The sequence below is a fragment of the Protopterus annectens genome, chromosome 3.part1, assembly GCF_019279795.1.
Source record: "Protopterus annectens isolate FY-2018-M chromosome 3.part1, PAN1.0, whole genome shotgun sequence".
NCBI classification, from domain to species: domain Eukaryota; kingdom Metazoa; phylum Chordata; order Ceratodontiformes; family Protopteridae; genus Protopterus; species Protopterus annectens.
The window spans coordinates 1,637,195,823-1,637,214,774 of NC_056732.1; positions in this window are offsets into that span (position 1 = coordinate 1,637,195,823).

Sequence of the window (18,952 nt, forward strand, 5' to 3'; positions counted from 1 at the left end):
TGGTAGAACTCCCATGTCAATAAAGTGTATAACAAAACAAAGGAAATAATGAACGTTTGTAACAAATCTCCTTTCTTTATCTCAAGACCACACTGAAACATGCCAGCAAGGAGCTTAAGAGCACTATTAGAAAATGTAAAGCTTACGGTGATCACAGACACTAAAGGAACCTACAAATCTTCCTTTGGTTATGTCAGGAAATGAAGAAATACTGTTCAACAATGCACCGAGCACACCTATAATAATATCACACATTCCAGACGGAAGGATGTAGACAATTTATTATCAGACATAATTAGTGCTACCATTACCCCACTTACAAAAATTGTTGCACCTCTCACTAGCCCTGAAAACTTATTTTTCCATGAAATCACCTTGGAACAAGTCTTGAACTCTTATCAAAGGCTAAAAATGTTTCTGTGGCATTAGATAACTGACCAAGCTGCATTCTCATCAGTGCCAGGTACTGAACTATCTGAGCCTCTACTTAAAATGTTCAACCCCAGCCTGTCCACAGGGTTTGTGTCAGATGCCTGGGGAAGAGCCACCTTGACTCATCTACTAATGAGGGGATCCTCTACAGACCCAGGTAATGACAGACCCATCAGTCTAACCAGGCTTATATGCAAAGCCATGGAAAATAATATAGCAGAACTCATTTATGCAGGCAAAGGCAACCTAACTGACCCAGAACCCACTCGGTTTGGTTTTGCGAAATGAAGGTCCTGTGTCTTGAACCTATTAAAATTCTCTGACAATGTTACACAGGTTGTCGACTGTGGTTACTCTGCATCCTGCTTATCTTGATCTAGCCAAAGCTTTTGACACTGTTACCCATGCTGTTATTATTGAAAAGTTAGATACATTTGATACAACCCCCACATTGTCCACTGGATTGCAAACTGGCTATACAACAAACCTCAGGTATTGAAAGTTGCTGGTACCCTATCTGAATGTAACATTGTAACTAGTATGGTACTACAGGGATCAGTGATGAACTTTCTCTGAATGCAACATTGTAACTACTGGGGTGCTGCAGGGATCAGAGCTAAGCCCTCTCAGAATGTATCATTGTAACTAGTGGGGGGCTGCAGGAATTGGTGCTGAGCCCTCATTGAATGTAACATTTTAAATAGAGAGGTGCTTCAGGAGTCAGTATTGAGCCCTCTGTGAATGTAACATTGTAACTAGTGGGGTGCTGTAGGGATTAGTGCTGAGCCCTCTCTGAATGTAACATTGTAACTAGTGGGGTACTGCAAGAATCAGTGCTGAGCCCTGTCCTGTTTGACATTTTTTGCAAACATCTAAGCCAATATCCCTGAAGTGTTGTTGGAAAAATTTGCTGATAATTACAAACAGGGCACTGTTATCCACTCATTTATTGATATTAAATTCCTTCATAAAGGGCTGGAATATGCACATACCTGGACACCAAAAGTGGTCTCCAAATAAATGCAAAAAAGTGCAGTATTTTATGCTGTTCCCTATCTCATATCTTATAAGTGGTACCCCTCTTCAGACAGATACTGCTGTAACAGACTTGCATACATATGTGGACAACTCCAGCATTCAGTCATCATGTTTTCACCATAGTTAAGAAGTTCTTCTATTTGGCTGAGTTAAGTTCCAAGGAAATATCTGCAAAATCCAAAGAAGTAATCTTACCACTTGACTATTACCTTATCAGACCAGTCACTGAATATAATGCCCTCTTTGCTATGTAGCAAAGTATATCACTCAATTGGAAATTCTCTAATGATTCTTAACTAAAGACATGAAGGGCATTAAATCTTTCAAGTACCCCAAAAGATTAGTACAATTGTCTTTGTACTAAGTAGCCTGCTGGCTGCTTCAAGGTGACCTGAGTTTTGCTTTCCAAACCATGAAATACCCAGTCCTATTTGACCTCTTTCATCACAAAACCAGTGGCTCTAGATCCAAAACAAGACTCACTGGAGGGATGGGCTAATTCAGCATATTCCCAGCATATGGAATAAGTTACCATTACAGGTCCAGTAAAGTACTACTTTGCCTTTAAGGCTAGTCTTGGTGATTGGATAAGTAGATGCAATTTACCATGACACAGCAGACATGATGATTAAGGTCTCTTCTTTCCATGTATAAGTTAAGGTACAAATTTCAATCCTGACCTCCAGCCAGTACCTATATAGAGTCTGTATGTTCCTCCTGTGTCTCTGTGGTCTCTGTGGCGCTCCTCCCACCTCTCAGAAAATACATGCTGGGTGTTTCCACCTCAAACTCACCCAAGAATGGAGTTATGGACAGCAGCACATAGTCTAGATGGTACCCTTTATGGTACCATCTGGAGTTATGGACAGCAGCACATAGTCTAGATGGTACCCTTTAAGGTACCATCTGGAGTTATGGACAGCAGCACATAGTCTAGATGGTATCCTTTAAGGTACCATCTGGAGTTATGGACAGCAGCACATAGTCTAGATGGTATCCTTTAAGGTACCATCTGGAGTTATGAACAGCAGCACATAGTCTAGATGGTACCCTTTATGGTACCATCTGGAGTTATGGACAGCAGCACATAGTCTAGATGGTATCCTTTAAGGTACCATCTGGAGTTATGAACAGCAGCACATAGTCTAGATGGTACCCTTTAAGGTACCATCTGGAGTTATGGACAGCAGCACATAGTCTAGATGGTATCCTTTAAGGTACCATCTGGAGTTATGGACAGCAGCACATAGTCTAGATGGTATCCTTTAAGGTACCATCTGGAGTTATGGACAGCAACACATAGTCTAGATGGTATCCTTTAAGGTACCATCTGGAGTTATGGACAGCAGCACATAGTCTAGATGGTACCCTTTAAGGTACCATCTGGAGTTATGGACAGCAGCACATAGTCTAGATGGTACCCTTTAAGGTACCATCTGGAGTTATGGACAGCAGCACATAGTCTAGATGGTACCCTTTAAGGTACCATCTGGAGTTATGGACAGCAGCACATAGTCTAGATGGTATCCTTTAAGGTACCATCTGGAGTTATGGACAGCAGCACCTAGTCTAGATGGTATCCTTTAAGGTACCATCTGGAGTTATGGACAGCAACACATAGTCTAGATGGTATCCTTTAAGGTACCATCTGGAGTTATGGACAGCAGCACATAGTCTAGATGGTACCCTTTATGGTACCATCTGGAGTTATGGACAGCAGCACATAGTCTAGATGGTATCCTTTAAGGTACCATCTGGAGTTATGGACAGCAGCACATAGTCTAGATGGTATCCTTTAAGGTACCATCTGGAGTTATGGACAGCAGCACATAGTCTAGATGGTACCCTTTATGGTACCATCTGGAGTTATGGACAGCAGCACATAGTCTAGATGGTACCCTTTAAGGTACCATCTGGAGTTATGGACAGCAGCACATAGTCTAGATGGTACCCTTTATGGTACCATCTGGAGTTATGGACAGCAGCACATAGTCTAGATGGTACCCTTTAAGGTACCATCTGGAGTTATGGACAGCAGCACATAGTCTAGATGGTATCCTTAAAGGTACCATCTGGAGTTATGGACAGCAGCACATTGTCTAGATGGTACCCTTTAAGGTATAATCTGGAGTTATGGACAGCAACACATAGTCTAGATGGTACCTTTTAAGATGCCATCTGGAGTTATGAATAGCAGCACATAGTCTATATGGTACCCTTTAAGGTGCCATCTGGAGTTATGGACAGCAGCACATAGTCTAGATGGTACCCTATAGGGGAAGGAGTTGTATAAACCAACAGCTTTGAGCATTGACTGTGGCATGCAGTATCCTCTAGATAGGAGAATATGGATCACAGACTTTGAGCTTTGTCAGTGCTAATCATTTCATGGTGTAAAAATTGTCATCTGTTGATTGTGTCATGTTGACTAATGTTGCCAAAATGGATACAGGTACTTGCTGATGATAAGTCAGTTGAGGACCATGCTACACTAGGAGGGGGTCTATGTGCACCTTTTGGCCAGTGTGTGCATGCCATAAGTCTAACAGCCCTGGGTCAGTAAGCTACTGTTCAGCTGGTGTTCAACTGCCCAGCTTGGATTACCTGGATGTTAAATTTATCAACCTGCAAATATGAGCTAAGCATTGCTACGCTCATTGTAGGTTCACTGACAGGATGCATCTTGGAGGTGGATGATATGATGATAAGAGAGAAACTGGACATCCAATTTATCCAACAGACAAGATCGAAGGGTAGTGCAAGAAAGTCAAGTGACTTTGGGTCTCAAATCTACTACTCGGCAGAAGGACAGACTACAAACGGTGTGGCAATTGTGGCTCAGGAGGAGATTCAGATGACAGTGAGGGGTGTCATCAGAATTAGAGACAGACTCATGGCAATCAGATGTGAGTGTAAGGATAGGGCACTATTCATAATCTTAGCCTACATCTCACAGCATGTTTGTGATTGTGTGAAAAGGAGTGCAACAGTTGCAGGGACTTAGTAGATAAAGAAGAACAACATGAGTTGGTGTTGATAATAGGTGACTTGAATGCACATAATATGACAGAGAAAACAGGATATGTGGACTGCCTTGATTCACATGGATGGAGCAACAAGAATAGAAAAGGGAGGCCATTATAGACTTCTGACTGACTAATGGCTTGATGGTGACCAATGCATCATTCAGCAAGAGAGACATTCACAAAATCACATACACAAGGGGTCAACATGCAACTCAGTTGGACTTCCTCCTAGCAAGGAAAGGACACTTGGGTAGAATCAGTGATTGCAAAGTCATTTCTAGTGAAACAAGTCAGCCTATGGCATTAACTACTGATTGCCACAATCGGCTGTAAGCAGTGGTCAGATAAAGCTCTAATGTCAACAGAGGCTACACTGAAAACCTAGAAGGTGACCCAAGAGAAAGCATAAGGGTTCATGGAAATACTCAGGACTATAACACATCAGAAAGAAGAGGAAATAGGTGGAGGTGAAGAAGAATGGTGACATGCCAAAACAGCATGAGGACTATATAACAGATAAGTGGTTGAGTCAGGTATGGAAATAACATACATAATGAAAGGTGCTGGTAGAATGAAGAAGTCCATGAAGTCATCAACAGGAATGAGGAGTAGAGGGAAAAATGGGAAATAAAAAGGGCAGACCAGGCAAATAAGGAATACTGGCTGGCTAATGAAGAGGCTAAAGGAGCAGCCACAATAGCAAAGAACAAGGCAGGAACTGGAAAGTGACTAAGCAGATGGCACAAGGAAACTATCAGGTTGCAAGGCAAAGACAGAAAGATAAAGGAGATAGTCATCAGACACCCTTCATAAGGGATGTCAGGATCAACCTGCATGATTGGATGATGTATGCATATAGGTCATGTGATTTTAAATGGTATTAGTTTCTGATGAAGTCCTTGAGGGAACGAAAGCACTTAACTTTTAACCTTTTCTAATAAATAGCGGGAGCACACTCTTGACCTGGACAGCGTGTGGTTTTTATGGTTATTGGTACTCTACTACATGGGTAGCACACAACAGATGAAGAAATAATCAGAGCTGAAGCCCAAGTGGCTCCACTTGTAGAGAATGTCAAAGAGAACAGATGGCAGTGATTTGGACATTTGTGCAGGAAAGCAAAGGGCAATCTGGTGAATAAGATTTGAGGCAGGCAGGAAGAAGGCAAGAGGAAATAATAATGTGCAGCAAAGAGATGGACTGACTGTGTGAGAAAATATCTTTAACAGTCAAGCATGACTGTCGAAGAAGGTAGAAGAGCGACATTGAAATGAGGGAGAGGAGAGTGAGAGAGTGATGGTGGCAGTTGACGCAACACCCCAAGCCATTGCAGAAAAATGGGAAAAAGATTTGATGATAAAGAAATCATGAGTGGGTACTATTTATCACCATCGTCATCAGCCCCCTTTTTCCCATTTTTTTCTACATGTGGTTGGGGTGTCGTGTTAAGTGTTGGCAACTCTCTCAATTCGGTGCCACACTCCTGCCTTCTTCAACACTCATGCCTGACTGTCAGAGATCTTCTTTCACACAATCCATCCAACTCTTTGCTGAATGTCCTCACTTCCTCTTACCTTCTTCCTGTCTGTCCCAATTCTTCCTCACCAGATTGTCTTCTGCTTTTCTGCACGTGTCCAAACCACTGTAATCTGTTATCTTTGATGTTTTCTGCAATTTAAGCTACTTTGGCTTCTGCTCTTATGTTACATTTGTCTGTCCCACAGTGTGCATCCTACCACCCTTCTCAGTTACTTAATTTCCATCACCTCTAAATTCTTCAACTGTTCTGCCTTTACAGCCCAGGTTTCTGTATCATACAGTAGTATTGGACACACAACTGTCTTGGGCACCTTACTTTTCAGCTACTTTGGCATTCTTCTGTCATAGACTACACCTGACACTCTATGCCAGTTGGCTGCAGCCCCTCTGATTCTAGCTTTGACCTCTTCATTCCGATTTCCATTCTCTTCAACCACCCCTCCCAGATACTTGAAGCTGTTTACCTGTTCCACTATCTTCCCTTCTATCTCTATTGTCGGCTTCTTCTGATTGCAGCCATTATCACCATCTTCTCTGTGCTTAGTTTCATCCCATGTGCCTTCACTTTTCAATTCCATTCCCCTATCCTTTGCTGAAGTTCTAGCTCAGAGTCTGCCTGTCAGTTGTAGATGAGCTCCTCATGCAAGAAAAATCAAAACAAGTCTCTCTACTTTGGGAAAAACTTTGCAACTTAAATGGCTCACAGCAAATATCAAGGCTGTCAGATGCAACTAAAAAGATGGATAATGTTGTCAGTGTGATATTGCAAAAGATGCCAAACAAGGATGCATCCTGTTTATATCCTTATCAAACTAAATTGAGAGAGGACAAGGGTCACACCCGGTGTAGGAGTGGCCAAATGCTACACAATACTGTCTTACCTTATTGAAAATGAGTAGAGGGCAATGCTAAGATCCAATCAGCGTGACAACAGTGCCCACTTTTCAACTTGTGGGTGTCATGTCATCTTTGTCCCACCAATCCCTGTCAAACAATACAGTTCCACCTGAGAGAGTTTCACCCACCCTTAAGTGCTGTAACTTATTCGAGACCTGAAAATGCACCTACAGTTACCTGGTATGATAGATCAGTAAACCCTCTCTAATACTGAGTTTATAAATGACTTTCCCCCCCTCTTTTTAACAGCATGGGAATCAAACCCCTGCTTATATGCAGAGCAGTTACAATGTCTACTTAATTCATAAATGTAAGGGTCGTGTAAGTGGAGAATGTTTAATTGTGAGGAAGGACAGCTGCTGTAAATTTGTGTTTGAAAAAAAGGATGACCATATACAAACATTAACATTTATGATATTAATACTAAGAAGAAGGGAAGTGTATTGGGGATTGCTGTTTATAAAAGTGCATGTTTATTTTCTTCTTGGTTGTTCTTAAGTAGGTTTGAACCTCATTTGATATTATTATTATTTGTTTACTGTCAGGGAATACCACTCTGCCTACATTCCTTTATTACTTTTTAATGAAACCAACAGCACTCAATGTCAAAGCTTTTTGCTTCATTCTTATGTGACCTGCAGACCAATCACACAACTGATGAAATGCAAAAAAATTCACTTTCTCGTTTGCCATGCCTCCAGAGCATCCCAAGACTTTTCAGTCTCAGTCAGAACATCTGGATGGCATTTGGGGTTGGCTCTTGAAGAGGGCATGCTACACCTCTGGTGAATTCCAGCCTTTAACATTTCTAGCCTTCTGATCTTTATTTAATGTTTTATGACTTGTGGTTCCTGAAACTTTACATTTCAGATCAGGAATGAAAGTGATACCCTGGAAAATATTCAGTGGTAGCATTCATAGGCAAAGTGCCAATGACAGAAACTTTCCCTTGCGATTTGTATTCAATTCTCTGGCTGTAGTAATAATTAAAACTTCTCATTACAGTGTTCACATAATCAAGAATAGCTTCATAAAGTGTGCTCCCTAAGGGTAAAATCTTTTATTTCTAAGGAGATGTCAGTCAATGGGTTCAGCACCCCATGGGATTTAGGAGATTTTTGCTTGCCCTTTTCATTAAAGTGTTATTAGCTTTATGTTCTTTCATATTCTTCCTGATGCAAATGAGGAAGCAATCATATGTAAAGTAGTGCCCTACAGAAGGCACATGTGGTTGCTGTGTTTTTTTTTTTTTTAAACTAACAGCAGGGAACTTTCAGGAGAAACATAATTACATCTCTGCCATATGGGCTCATTTATATTCCAGTACCGGTTAAGATAATAAGATCTGAACATGCTAAAAATATCTAGAGATACTGTCTGTGTTGATAAGTTATGTACCATTTCACCACTTGTTTGTTCCATAAAGGGTTCATATATTGTTCTACTTGTCATGTTTGCAGAAATGTTTTAAGCAATGCATAACAAAAACGGATACCAGAGTGATGCCTTGGCCCTTCATCTTGTTGCTAGCTGATTCCATAGCTCATTAAACAATACAAAATACAACAAAGTGAGACAAAAGAGCATTGTATTTCTTTAGTCTGTCTGTCCTTCTAGTTTATCTATGTGTCAGTATGTCTGCATGTCTGTCTATACCTATCTGTCCATCTAGTGATCCAGCTGTCTATCTGTGTGTCTGTCCATCTATTGGTTTGTTGATTTCTGTGTGTCTGCCTCAGCTGGTAACACACATGCCTTTGATATGATTAGATCAGATGACTTGGTTCTATTCCCACACCGGGTGCTTGGATTAATTTTTCAGGTACTGATGCTGTATGCAGCATAAAGGAATGTTGTACTCCTGAGTGTGCCATCCTTCAGATGAGATGCCAGACTGAGGCCCCATATGTGTGAGTTGGTGTAGCTCAGGTAGATGTTAAAGATCCAGAGCAATTATTAAAAAAATGGGAATTATGAATATTGTCTTGCGTCTCTGCTGTATCTGTCTATGTATGTATGTATGCATGTATGTATGTATGTATCTATCTATCTATCTATCTATCTATCTATCTATCTATCTATCTATCAGTTTATCTATCCATCAACTATCCATCTATCGATCTATCTATATATATGTCTATATATCCATTGACTATCTCTCTAGCCATCTATCTATCCATTCATCTACCTAACTATCCATCAACTATCTAGACATCTGTCTATTTATCTGTCTGTCTATATATCCATCAACTAACTGTCTAACTATCTCTCTCCCTGTCTGTCTGTCTATCTATCTATCTATCTATCTATCTATCTATCTATCTATCTATCTATCTATCTCTCTGTCTTTCTGTTTGTCTATCAGCAGTGACAGCTCATATCTGTGGTGTTCTTATTTTGAGGCAGATGCACTGTAACCTGTAATGGTACATGAATAGCTAGTATTATGACTAAAATCCTGTCCCATTTCTGCAAGTCATTACCAAAACAAATCTAACTGACCAAGGCCTAAAGCCTCTCGCCTAACCTTCCAAAGGAAAAAGCAAACAGTTTATGTGTGTAAGGATGTGTTGTGTACCAGCAGTACTTCATGCCCTGCTCTCTGCCCCATTAACAGTGTATCTGTGTACCAGCAGTACTTCATGCCCTGCTCTCTGCCCCATTACCAGTGTATCTATGTACCAGCAGTACTTTATGCCCTGCTCTCTGCCCCATTACCAGTGAATCTGTGTAGCAGCAGTACTTCATGCCCTGCTGTCTGCCCCATTACCAGTGTATCTGTGTACCAGCAGTACTTCATGCCCTGCTCTCTGCCCCATTACCAGTGTATCTGTGTACCAGCAGTACTTCATGCCCTGCTCTCTGCCCCATTACCAGTGTATCTGTGTAGCAGCAGTACTTTATGCCCTGTTCTCTGCCCCATTACCAGTGTATCTGTGTAGCAGCAGTACTTCATGTCCTGCTGTCTGCCCCATTACCAGTGTATCTGTGTACCAGCAGAACTTCATGCCCTGCTCTCTGCCCCATTACCAGTGTATCTGTGTACCAGCAGTACTTTATGCCCTGCTCTCTGTCCCATTACCAGTGTATCTGTGTAGCAGCAGTACTTCATGCCCTGCTGTCTGCCTCATTACCAGTGTATCTATGTACCAGCAGTACTTCATGCCCTGCTCCCTGCCCCATTACCAGTGTATCTGTGTAGCAGCAGTACTTCATGCCCTGCTCTCTGCCCCATTACCAGTGTATCTGTGTAGCAGCAGTACTTCATGCCCTGCTCTCTGCCCCATTACCAGTGTATCTGTGTACCAGCAGTACTTCATGCCCTGCTCTCTACCCCATTACCAGTGTATCTGTGTAGCAGTGTACTTCATGCCCTGCTCTCTGCCCCATTAACAGTGTATCTGTGTACCAGCAGTACTTCATGACCTGCTCTCTGCCCCATTACCAGTGTATCTGTGTAGCATCAGTACTTCATGCCCTGCTCTCTGCCCCATTTCCAGTGTATCTGTGTACCAGCAGTACTTCATGACCTGCTCTCTGCCCCATTACCAGTGTATCTGTGTACCAGCAGTACTTCATGACCTGCTGTCTGCCCCATTACCAGTGTATCTGTGTAGCAGTGTACTTCATGCCCTGCTCTCTGCCCCATTACCAGTGTATCTGTGTACCAGCAGTACTTCATGCCCTGCTCTCTGCCCCATTAACAGTGTTTCTGTGTACCAGCAGTACTTCATGCCCTGCTCTCTGCCCCATTACCCCATTACCAGTGTATCTGTGTAGCAGTGGTACTTCATGCCCTGCTCTCTGCCCCATTACCAGTGTATCTGTGTAGCAGCAGTACTTCATGCCCTGCTCTCTGCCCCATTACCCCATTATCAGTGTATCTGTGTAGCAGCAGTACTTCATGCTCTGCTCTCTGCCCCATTACCAGTGTATCTGTGTAGCAGCAGTACTTCATGCCCTGCTTTCTGCCCCATTACCAGTGTATCTGTGTAGCAGCAGTACTTCATGCCCTGCTCTCTGCCCCATTACCAGTGTATCTGTGTAGCAGCAGTACTTCATGCCCCGCTCTCTGCCCCATTACCAGTGTATCTGTGTACCAGCAGTACTTCATGACCTGCTCTCTGCCCCATTACCAGTGTATCTGTGTAGCAGCAGTACTTCATGCCCTGCTCTCTGCCCCATTACCAGTGTATCTGTGTAGCAGCAGTACTTCATGCCCTGCTCTCTGCCCCATTACCAGTGTATCTGTGTAGCAGCAGTACTTCATGCCCCACTCTCTGCCCCATTACCAGTGTATCTGTGTAGCAGCAGTACTTCATGCCCTGCTCTCTGCCCCATTACCAGTGTATCTGTGTAGCAGCAGTACTTCATGCCCTGCTCTCTGCCCCATTACCCCATTATCAGTGTATCTGTGTAGCAGCAGTACTTCATTCCCTGCTCTCTGCCCTATTACCCCATTATCAGTGTATCTGTGTAGCAGCAGTACTTCATGCCCTGCTCTCTGCCCCATTACCCCATTATCAGTGTATCTGTGTAGCAGCAGTACTTCATGCCCTGCTCTCTGCCCCATTACCAGTGTATCTGTGTAGCAGTGTACTTCATGCCCTGCTCTCTGCCCCATTAACAGTGTATCTGTGTGCCAGCAGTACTTCATGACCTGCTCTCTGCCCCATTACCAGTGTATCTGTGTAGCAGTAGTACTTCATGCCCTGCCCTCTGCCCCATTTCCAGTGTATCTGTGTACCAGCAGTACTTCATGACCTGCTCTCTGCCCCATTACCAGTGTATCTGTGTACCAGCAGTACTTCATGACCTGCTCTCTGCCCCATTACCAGTGTATCTGTGTACCAGAATTACTTCATGACCTGCTCTCTGCCCCATTACCAGTGTATCTGTGTAGCAGTGTACTTCATGCCCTGCTCTCTGCCCCATTACCAGTGTATCTGTGTACCAGCAGTACTTCATGCCCTGCTCTCTGCCCCATTAACAGTGTTTCTGTGTACCAGCAGTACTTCATGCCCTGCTCTCTGCCCCATTACCAGTGTATCTGTGTAGCAGCAGTACTTCATGCCCTGCTCTCTGCCCCATTACCAGTGTATCTGTGTACCAGCAGTACTTCATGTCCTGCTCTCTGCGCCATTTCCAGTGTATTTGTGTACCAGCAGTACTTCATGCCCTGCTGTCTGCCCCATTACCAGTGTATCTGTGTAGCAGCAGTACTTCATGCCCTGCTCTCTGCCCCATTACCAGTGTATCTGTGTAGCAGCAGTACTTCATGACCTGCTCTCTGCCCCATTACCAGTGTATCTGTGTACCAGCAGTACTTCATGCCCTGCTCTCTGCCCCATTACCAGTGTATCTGTGTACCAGCAGTACTTCATGCCCTGCTTTCTGCCCCATTACCAGTGTATCTGTGTAGCAGCAGTACTTCATGCCCTGCTCTCTGCCCCATTACCAGTTTATCTGTATAGCAGCAGTACTTCATGCCCTGCTCTCTGCCCCATTACCAGTGTATCTGTATAGCAGCAGTACTTCATGACCTGCTCTCTGCCCCATTACCAGTGTATCTGTGTACCAGCAGTACTTCATGACCTGCTCTCTGCCCCATTACCAGTGTATCTGTGTAGCAGTGTACTTCATGCCCTGCTCTCTGCCCCATTACCAGTGTATCTGTGTACCAGCAGTACTTCATGGCCTGCTCTCTGCCCCATTAACAGTGTTTCTGTGTACCAGCAGTACTTCATGCCCTGCTCTCTGCCCCATTACCAGTGTATCTGTGTAGCAGCAGTACTTCATGCCCTGCTCTCTGCCCCATTACCAGTGTATCTGTGTACCAGCAGTACTTCATGTCCTGCTCTCTGCGCCATTTCCAGTGTATCTGTGTACCAGCAGTACTTCATGCCCTGCTGTCTGCCCCATTACCAGTGTATCTGTGTAGCAGCAGTACTTCATGCCCTGCTCTCTGCCCCATTACTAGTGTATCTGTGTAGCAGCAGTACTTCATGACCTGCTCTCTGCCCCATTACCAGTGTATCTGTGTACCAGCAGTACTTCATGCCCTGCTCTCTGCCCCATTACCAGTGTATCTGTGTACCAGCAGTACTTCATGCCCTGCTTTCTGCCCCATTACCAGTGTATCTGTGTAGCAGCAGTACTTCATGCCCTGCTCTCTGCCCCATTACCAGTGTATCTGTATAGCAGCAGTACTTCATGCCCTGCTCTCTGCCCCATTACCAGTGTATCTGTGTACCAGCAGTACTTCATGCCCTGCTCTCTGCCCCATTACCCCATTACCAGTGTATCTGTGTAGCAGTGGTAATTCATGCCCTGCTCTGTGCCCCATTACCAGTGTATCTGTGTAGCAGCAGTACTTCATGCCCTGCTCTCTGCCCCATTACCCCATTATCAGTGTATCTGTGTAGCAGCAGTACTTCATGCCCTGCTCTCTGCCCCATTACCAGTGTATCTGTGTAGCAGCAGTACTTCATGCCCTGCTCTCTGCCCCATTACCAGTGTATCTGTGTAGCAGCAGTACTTCATGCCCTGCTCTCTGCCCCATTACCAGTGTATCTGTGTAGCAGCAGTACTTCATGCACCGCTCTCTGCCCCATTACCAGTGTATCTGTGTACCAGCAGTACTTCATGACCTGCTCTCTGCCCCATTACCAGTGTATCTGTGTAGCAGCAGTACTTCATGCCCTGCTCTCTGCCCCATTACCAGTGTATCTGTGTAGCAGCAGTACTTCATGCCCTGCTCTCTGCCCCATTACCAGTGTACCTGTGTAGCAGCAGTACTTCATGCCCCGCTCTCTGCCCCATTACCAGTGTATCTGTGTACCAGCAGTACTTCATGCCCTGCTCTCTGCCCCATTACCCCATTACCAGTGTATCTGTGTAGCAGTGGTAATTCATGCCCTGCTCTGTGCCCCATTACCAGTGTATCTGTGTAGCAGCAGTACTTCATGCCCTGCTCTCTGCCCCATTACCCCATTATCAGTGTATCTGTGTAGCAGCAGTACTTCATGCCCTGCTCTCTGCCCCATTACCAGTGTATCTGTGTAGCAGCAGTACTTCATGCCCTGCTCTCTGCCCCATTACCAGTGTATCTGTGTAGCAGCATTACTTCATGCCCTGCTCTCTGCCCCATTACCAGTGTATCTGTGTAGCAGCAGTACTTCATGCACCGCTCTCTGCCCCATTACCAGTGTATCTGTGTACCAGCAGTACTTCATGACCTGCTCTCTGCCCCATTACCAGTGTATCTGTGTAGCAGCAGTACTTCATGCCCTGCTCTCTGCCCCATTACCAGTGTATCTGTGTAGCAGCAGTACTTCATGCCCTGCTCTCTGCCCCATTACCAGTGTACCTGTGTAGCAGCAGTACTTCATGCCCCGCTCTCTGCCCCATTACCAGTGTATCTGTGTAGCAGCAGTACTTCATGCCCTGCTCTCTGCCCCATTACCAGTGTATCTGTGTAGCAGCAGTACTTCATGCCCTGCTCTCTGCCCCATTACCCCATTATCAGTGTATCTGTGTAGCAGCAGTACTTCATGCCCTGCTCTCTGCCCTTTTACCCCATTATCAGTGTATCTGTGTAGCAGCAGTACTTCATGCCCTGCTCTCTGCCCCATTACCCCATTATCAGTGTATCTGTGTAGCAGCAGTACTTCATGCCCTGCTCTCTGCCCCATTACCAGTGTATCTGTGTACCAGCAGTACTTCATGCCCTGCTCTCTGCCCCATTACCCCATTACCAGTGTATCTGTGCTCTTCTTTTCTCCTCTCAGCCTGTTTTTCCATGATCTGCAGAATCCTGATATTCATGCTTTTTTGAGTTTTTATATTCTTCCTAACTTTTTACATTTTGTTTAATGCATGTTTATTCCCTTGGCAGGCCTCGTAGTTGAAAATGATTGCACAACTCACCATTTCAAATAGTTTTATAACATTCTCAGTTCAAGTGCTGTCATTATGCTCAGATGGCTGCTGTAGTAAGGCTGTACACTTTGCCTGTAATGCTTGGTCTCTCATAAGTTCATATAGCTCTGAGTATCATTTATTTGATTTGAAGCAAGGTGGTACAGTTGTTAAGACATCTGTCTTTGTGCAATTTTTCCAGATATAGCAGTTTCTTTCATCTCCCAAAAACACACTGATTGAATGCCAATTGTAAATTTCCACACACACACACACACCCACACACACAGACACACACACACACACACACACACACACACACACACACAGGTTTATAACAGATCATCAAGTGTTCGTCAAATGGTGGAGACCATATCATTGACTTTCCAAAAACTCAAAGTGGTTGTGCTGACATCGCGCTACAGGGGTATCAGGGAATTTCTCCTTTAATCCATTGTAATGCAACCTCAGAGTTGGTATATATAATTTGCAAGGGGTGTTGGGGGGGTGCAGGTGGTTTGCCCCTGCAAAATCACAGATCTGGTGTTTTTTCTTCTGTTTGCGTTTTCAGAAAGTCAATGATATGGCCTTGGGGATTCACTTCAGAATCTCGAAATTCCGAAACATTGAATCTAATATGATCGAAATCATATGATCGATGTTTCAGAATATTGAAATTTTGAAACAACCCCCCCCTCCAAAAAAAAAAAAAAACTACTTAAACATTTATGCAGGGCACCCCCCACACCCCTGCTACTTAAATATACCAACTCCAAACCGCACTACAGCGAGGAAAAGGGAAATCTCCTCTTCCGCGTTGTATGCAAATCTCCATTCAGAATTTCGAAATTCTGAAATTTGGATCATATGGTCTTGACCATATGAAATTCGAGATTTCAGGATTTTGACATTCTGAATGGAACCCAGTCTTGGCCATATGACGTTCAACTTTCTGAACACAACATTCTAATTTTATATATATATATATATATATATATATATATATATATATATATATAGTGTCTATTAGGTCATTGAAGCACAGCTGACTGAAACTCACACAGCTAAAAAATTTGACTGAAAAGCAGTTTGACTGAAATTTCACTTCACCAAATTCCCTTTTGACTGAACGCTCATTTCACTGAATCACAAATCATAGAAAGCAATTTACATAACACAATACATCACAAAACTGTGCACCCTCTGCACTCCCCTTATTTATATGTGCTAACCCCATACGTACACAACCATGGAGATAAGAAAAAGAATAATACACAGTGAATCAGTGTTGGCGCACAAACACAAACATCTACACATGGTGGGGGATGACATGACAAGAGGCACTACCAATCCACACATCTCCTATGCTCGCTTCCAAAGACAATCATATCCTCAGAAATAACACTATAAGATACTGCATATACACTTCTACACTTTTCTGTCATTTTTGATTAAGGGAAATGAGTATTCATTCAAATGGGAATTCGGTCAAGTGACATATTCGGTCAAAGTGCTTTTCACTCAAATCTTTCAGGCCTGTGAGTTTAAGTTTACTGTGTAATTTTCAGCAGAGGCGCAGGGAGAAAAGCTCCAAATTATTACAAAACATTTAAAGAACAAAAATTTTACAATCTTCAAAAATAAAACAAAAACATCAGCATTTTAAATAATTATAACAAATTAGACATAATATAAAAACATTGGTTAGGAATCGATACAAGGTATGTAACAATCATTTAATATTTAGAGAAATTTTAAACGTGGGGAGGACATGCAGACTCCACACAGAGGGCACTCCCCGCACTCCAGCCGATTTTTTCCAGTCAGTATCGTATGCATAAGCAACCGACCTCTTACTGCATTAAGTAGCATACGAACATAGCTTAGAAATATTTTCTGACAAAAAGAGGGTATCTGCTGAAGGCATTTTAAAATTGCATACCATTTCTCACATCTACAGACTGGTGCCTGTGTCTATATTGATGATGAAATATCAAATTCAGCAGAACATCAGTCTATAAAATAGGATGGATTTATTGTATAGAAACTCCCCCAACAAAAATGAATGTTCTTCACAAATAATCACTTGGAATGACAAAACAACTTAAATGTACCTTAAAACAGGGTTCCATAGATTGGCATAATGGTTAAGATATTTGCCTTATCTAAAGAAGGTGCAGAGTTTGATTCTCACATGGGCTAATTAGCTATGCTTAAAAAGTATGCTTGTCAAGATATCTGCCTTACAGATACAAAGTACACAGTAGTTAGCCGAGTACTAACTTATGACCCTAAGTCTGTTTTAACAAGTCAGCGTCACTTTCCTTGGATATGAAAGCTGCCCAGGTTCCTTCTAACAATTTCCTCCAGATTTTTCTTAACTGTCTAATGTTTCACTAGAAGCATGGAACTAACAGTTCACAGCAGTTTTGTTCACATCCTGACTCCTCTGTCACTCTCACCTTAAGCATGTTTTGTGCTTCCTCCTTGCACATCCTTTCTCTGTATCTCTGATATTCTGTAGGTTTTTAACTTAACTCCCTCCCCCCAAAGTGGTCTCAGTATGGTGATAAATCTGGTCTGTTCTGTCTGGTATTTCTACAAATACGTCTCCCTTATTTTTATACTGCATTGCCTCTTGTTTTTTTGGCTTAACATGTCATCCATCTGCTCTGCTGGTATAGAAATTAATTTTCATTCCTCACCAGAGCTATTTGTTTCTGCCTTTAAGGTAAATACAGAGGTTTGCACTTTTTTCCTTGGTTTCAGAACATTGATCTCTGTTTTCATCTTTCCATGGCGGTCTGTCTAAACCTGTAATTACACCATTTAATTTTCTGCTATTGCAAGTGGACCCTGCTAACTAGCCAAAATTTGTTTTCTGCAGAGGGGAACAAAACTAACACCTGGTCACCGTCTTTGACCTCTGTGGGAACTGCATTTATATTATTCTCCCTTTATTGTGTGGTTTTGGTTCTTTTCACTTTTCTATACTTTTAGTCTATCTAGTAATTTGGTGTAGTGATGGTTAAATAGGGTTTTCTCTTCTTTCCAAGTTTCTCTGGCTATAAGTAACAGTCCACAAGACTGCCTACTATATAGCTACTCACACTTGAAGTCAGTGGTACTTCCTCAGTGGCAGACAGGAGGAGTATAGCATGAACTGATGCCACTAATTGTAATCTTCCTCAGTAACATTACTCAGCATGGTCTTTAATGTTCTGTTAAAATTCTCTGCTAATCCATCTGTCTGAAGATAGTAAACTGAGGTTCTTAATTGTTTCACCTTAAAGAATTGGATTGGCACATGATTCAATAACAAAACTCAAAAACTCGAAAACAGTTACTGACCTGCAGTCAGCTGCAGCAGTAGTTAACTGGATGAAAGTATGCCCTTTTCCACAAGTTAGTGCAATCTCAGAGTTGGTAAATTTAAGTTAAGGGGGGGTATAACGGCAGAGCCCCCCACGTAGGGGGTAAAAATGATGTACATACTTTTTTGTCATGTTACTTTAAGGTAGAGTGGACTTAGGGGAAGGGTTAGTAGTAGTATGGTAGTGCAGCAGTGTTTGGTGATTTTTTTTCTGTGTTTGTTTCTGGAAGACGAGGGTTTTCTGGTAAGTAATTTTTAGTTTTTTGAGTTTTATTTTAATGTTTCATTATTTTGAAGTTTCAGTAACATGGTCTCCATTATAAGGGTTTTGTTCAAATGAGCGTTTGCTCATTTGAAGTAGACCCACACACACAAACACACACACACACACACACACACACACACACATATATATATATATATATATATATATATATATATATATATATATATATATATGGGTGTACTTTCCTACAATGAAAATTCACTTTTCAAAATGGGAAAGTACATTCCCACTTAAGCGAAAGTGCACTTTAACGAAAGTACAGTTTCACTTAAGCTCACTAGACCAAACCTACCTCACCACAATGGAAGACATTGAAAAAAGGGCTATGTCCTCCACTGTGGTGCGATAGTCACGGACCTTATGGTTAGGGCACACGTCAAGGTAAGGGGATAGCCCTACTAACTATCCCTTTACCCTAACCCATGCCCTAACTCTAAGGTC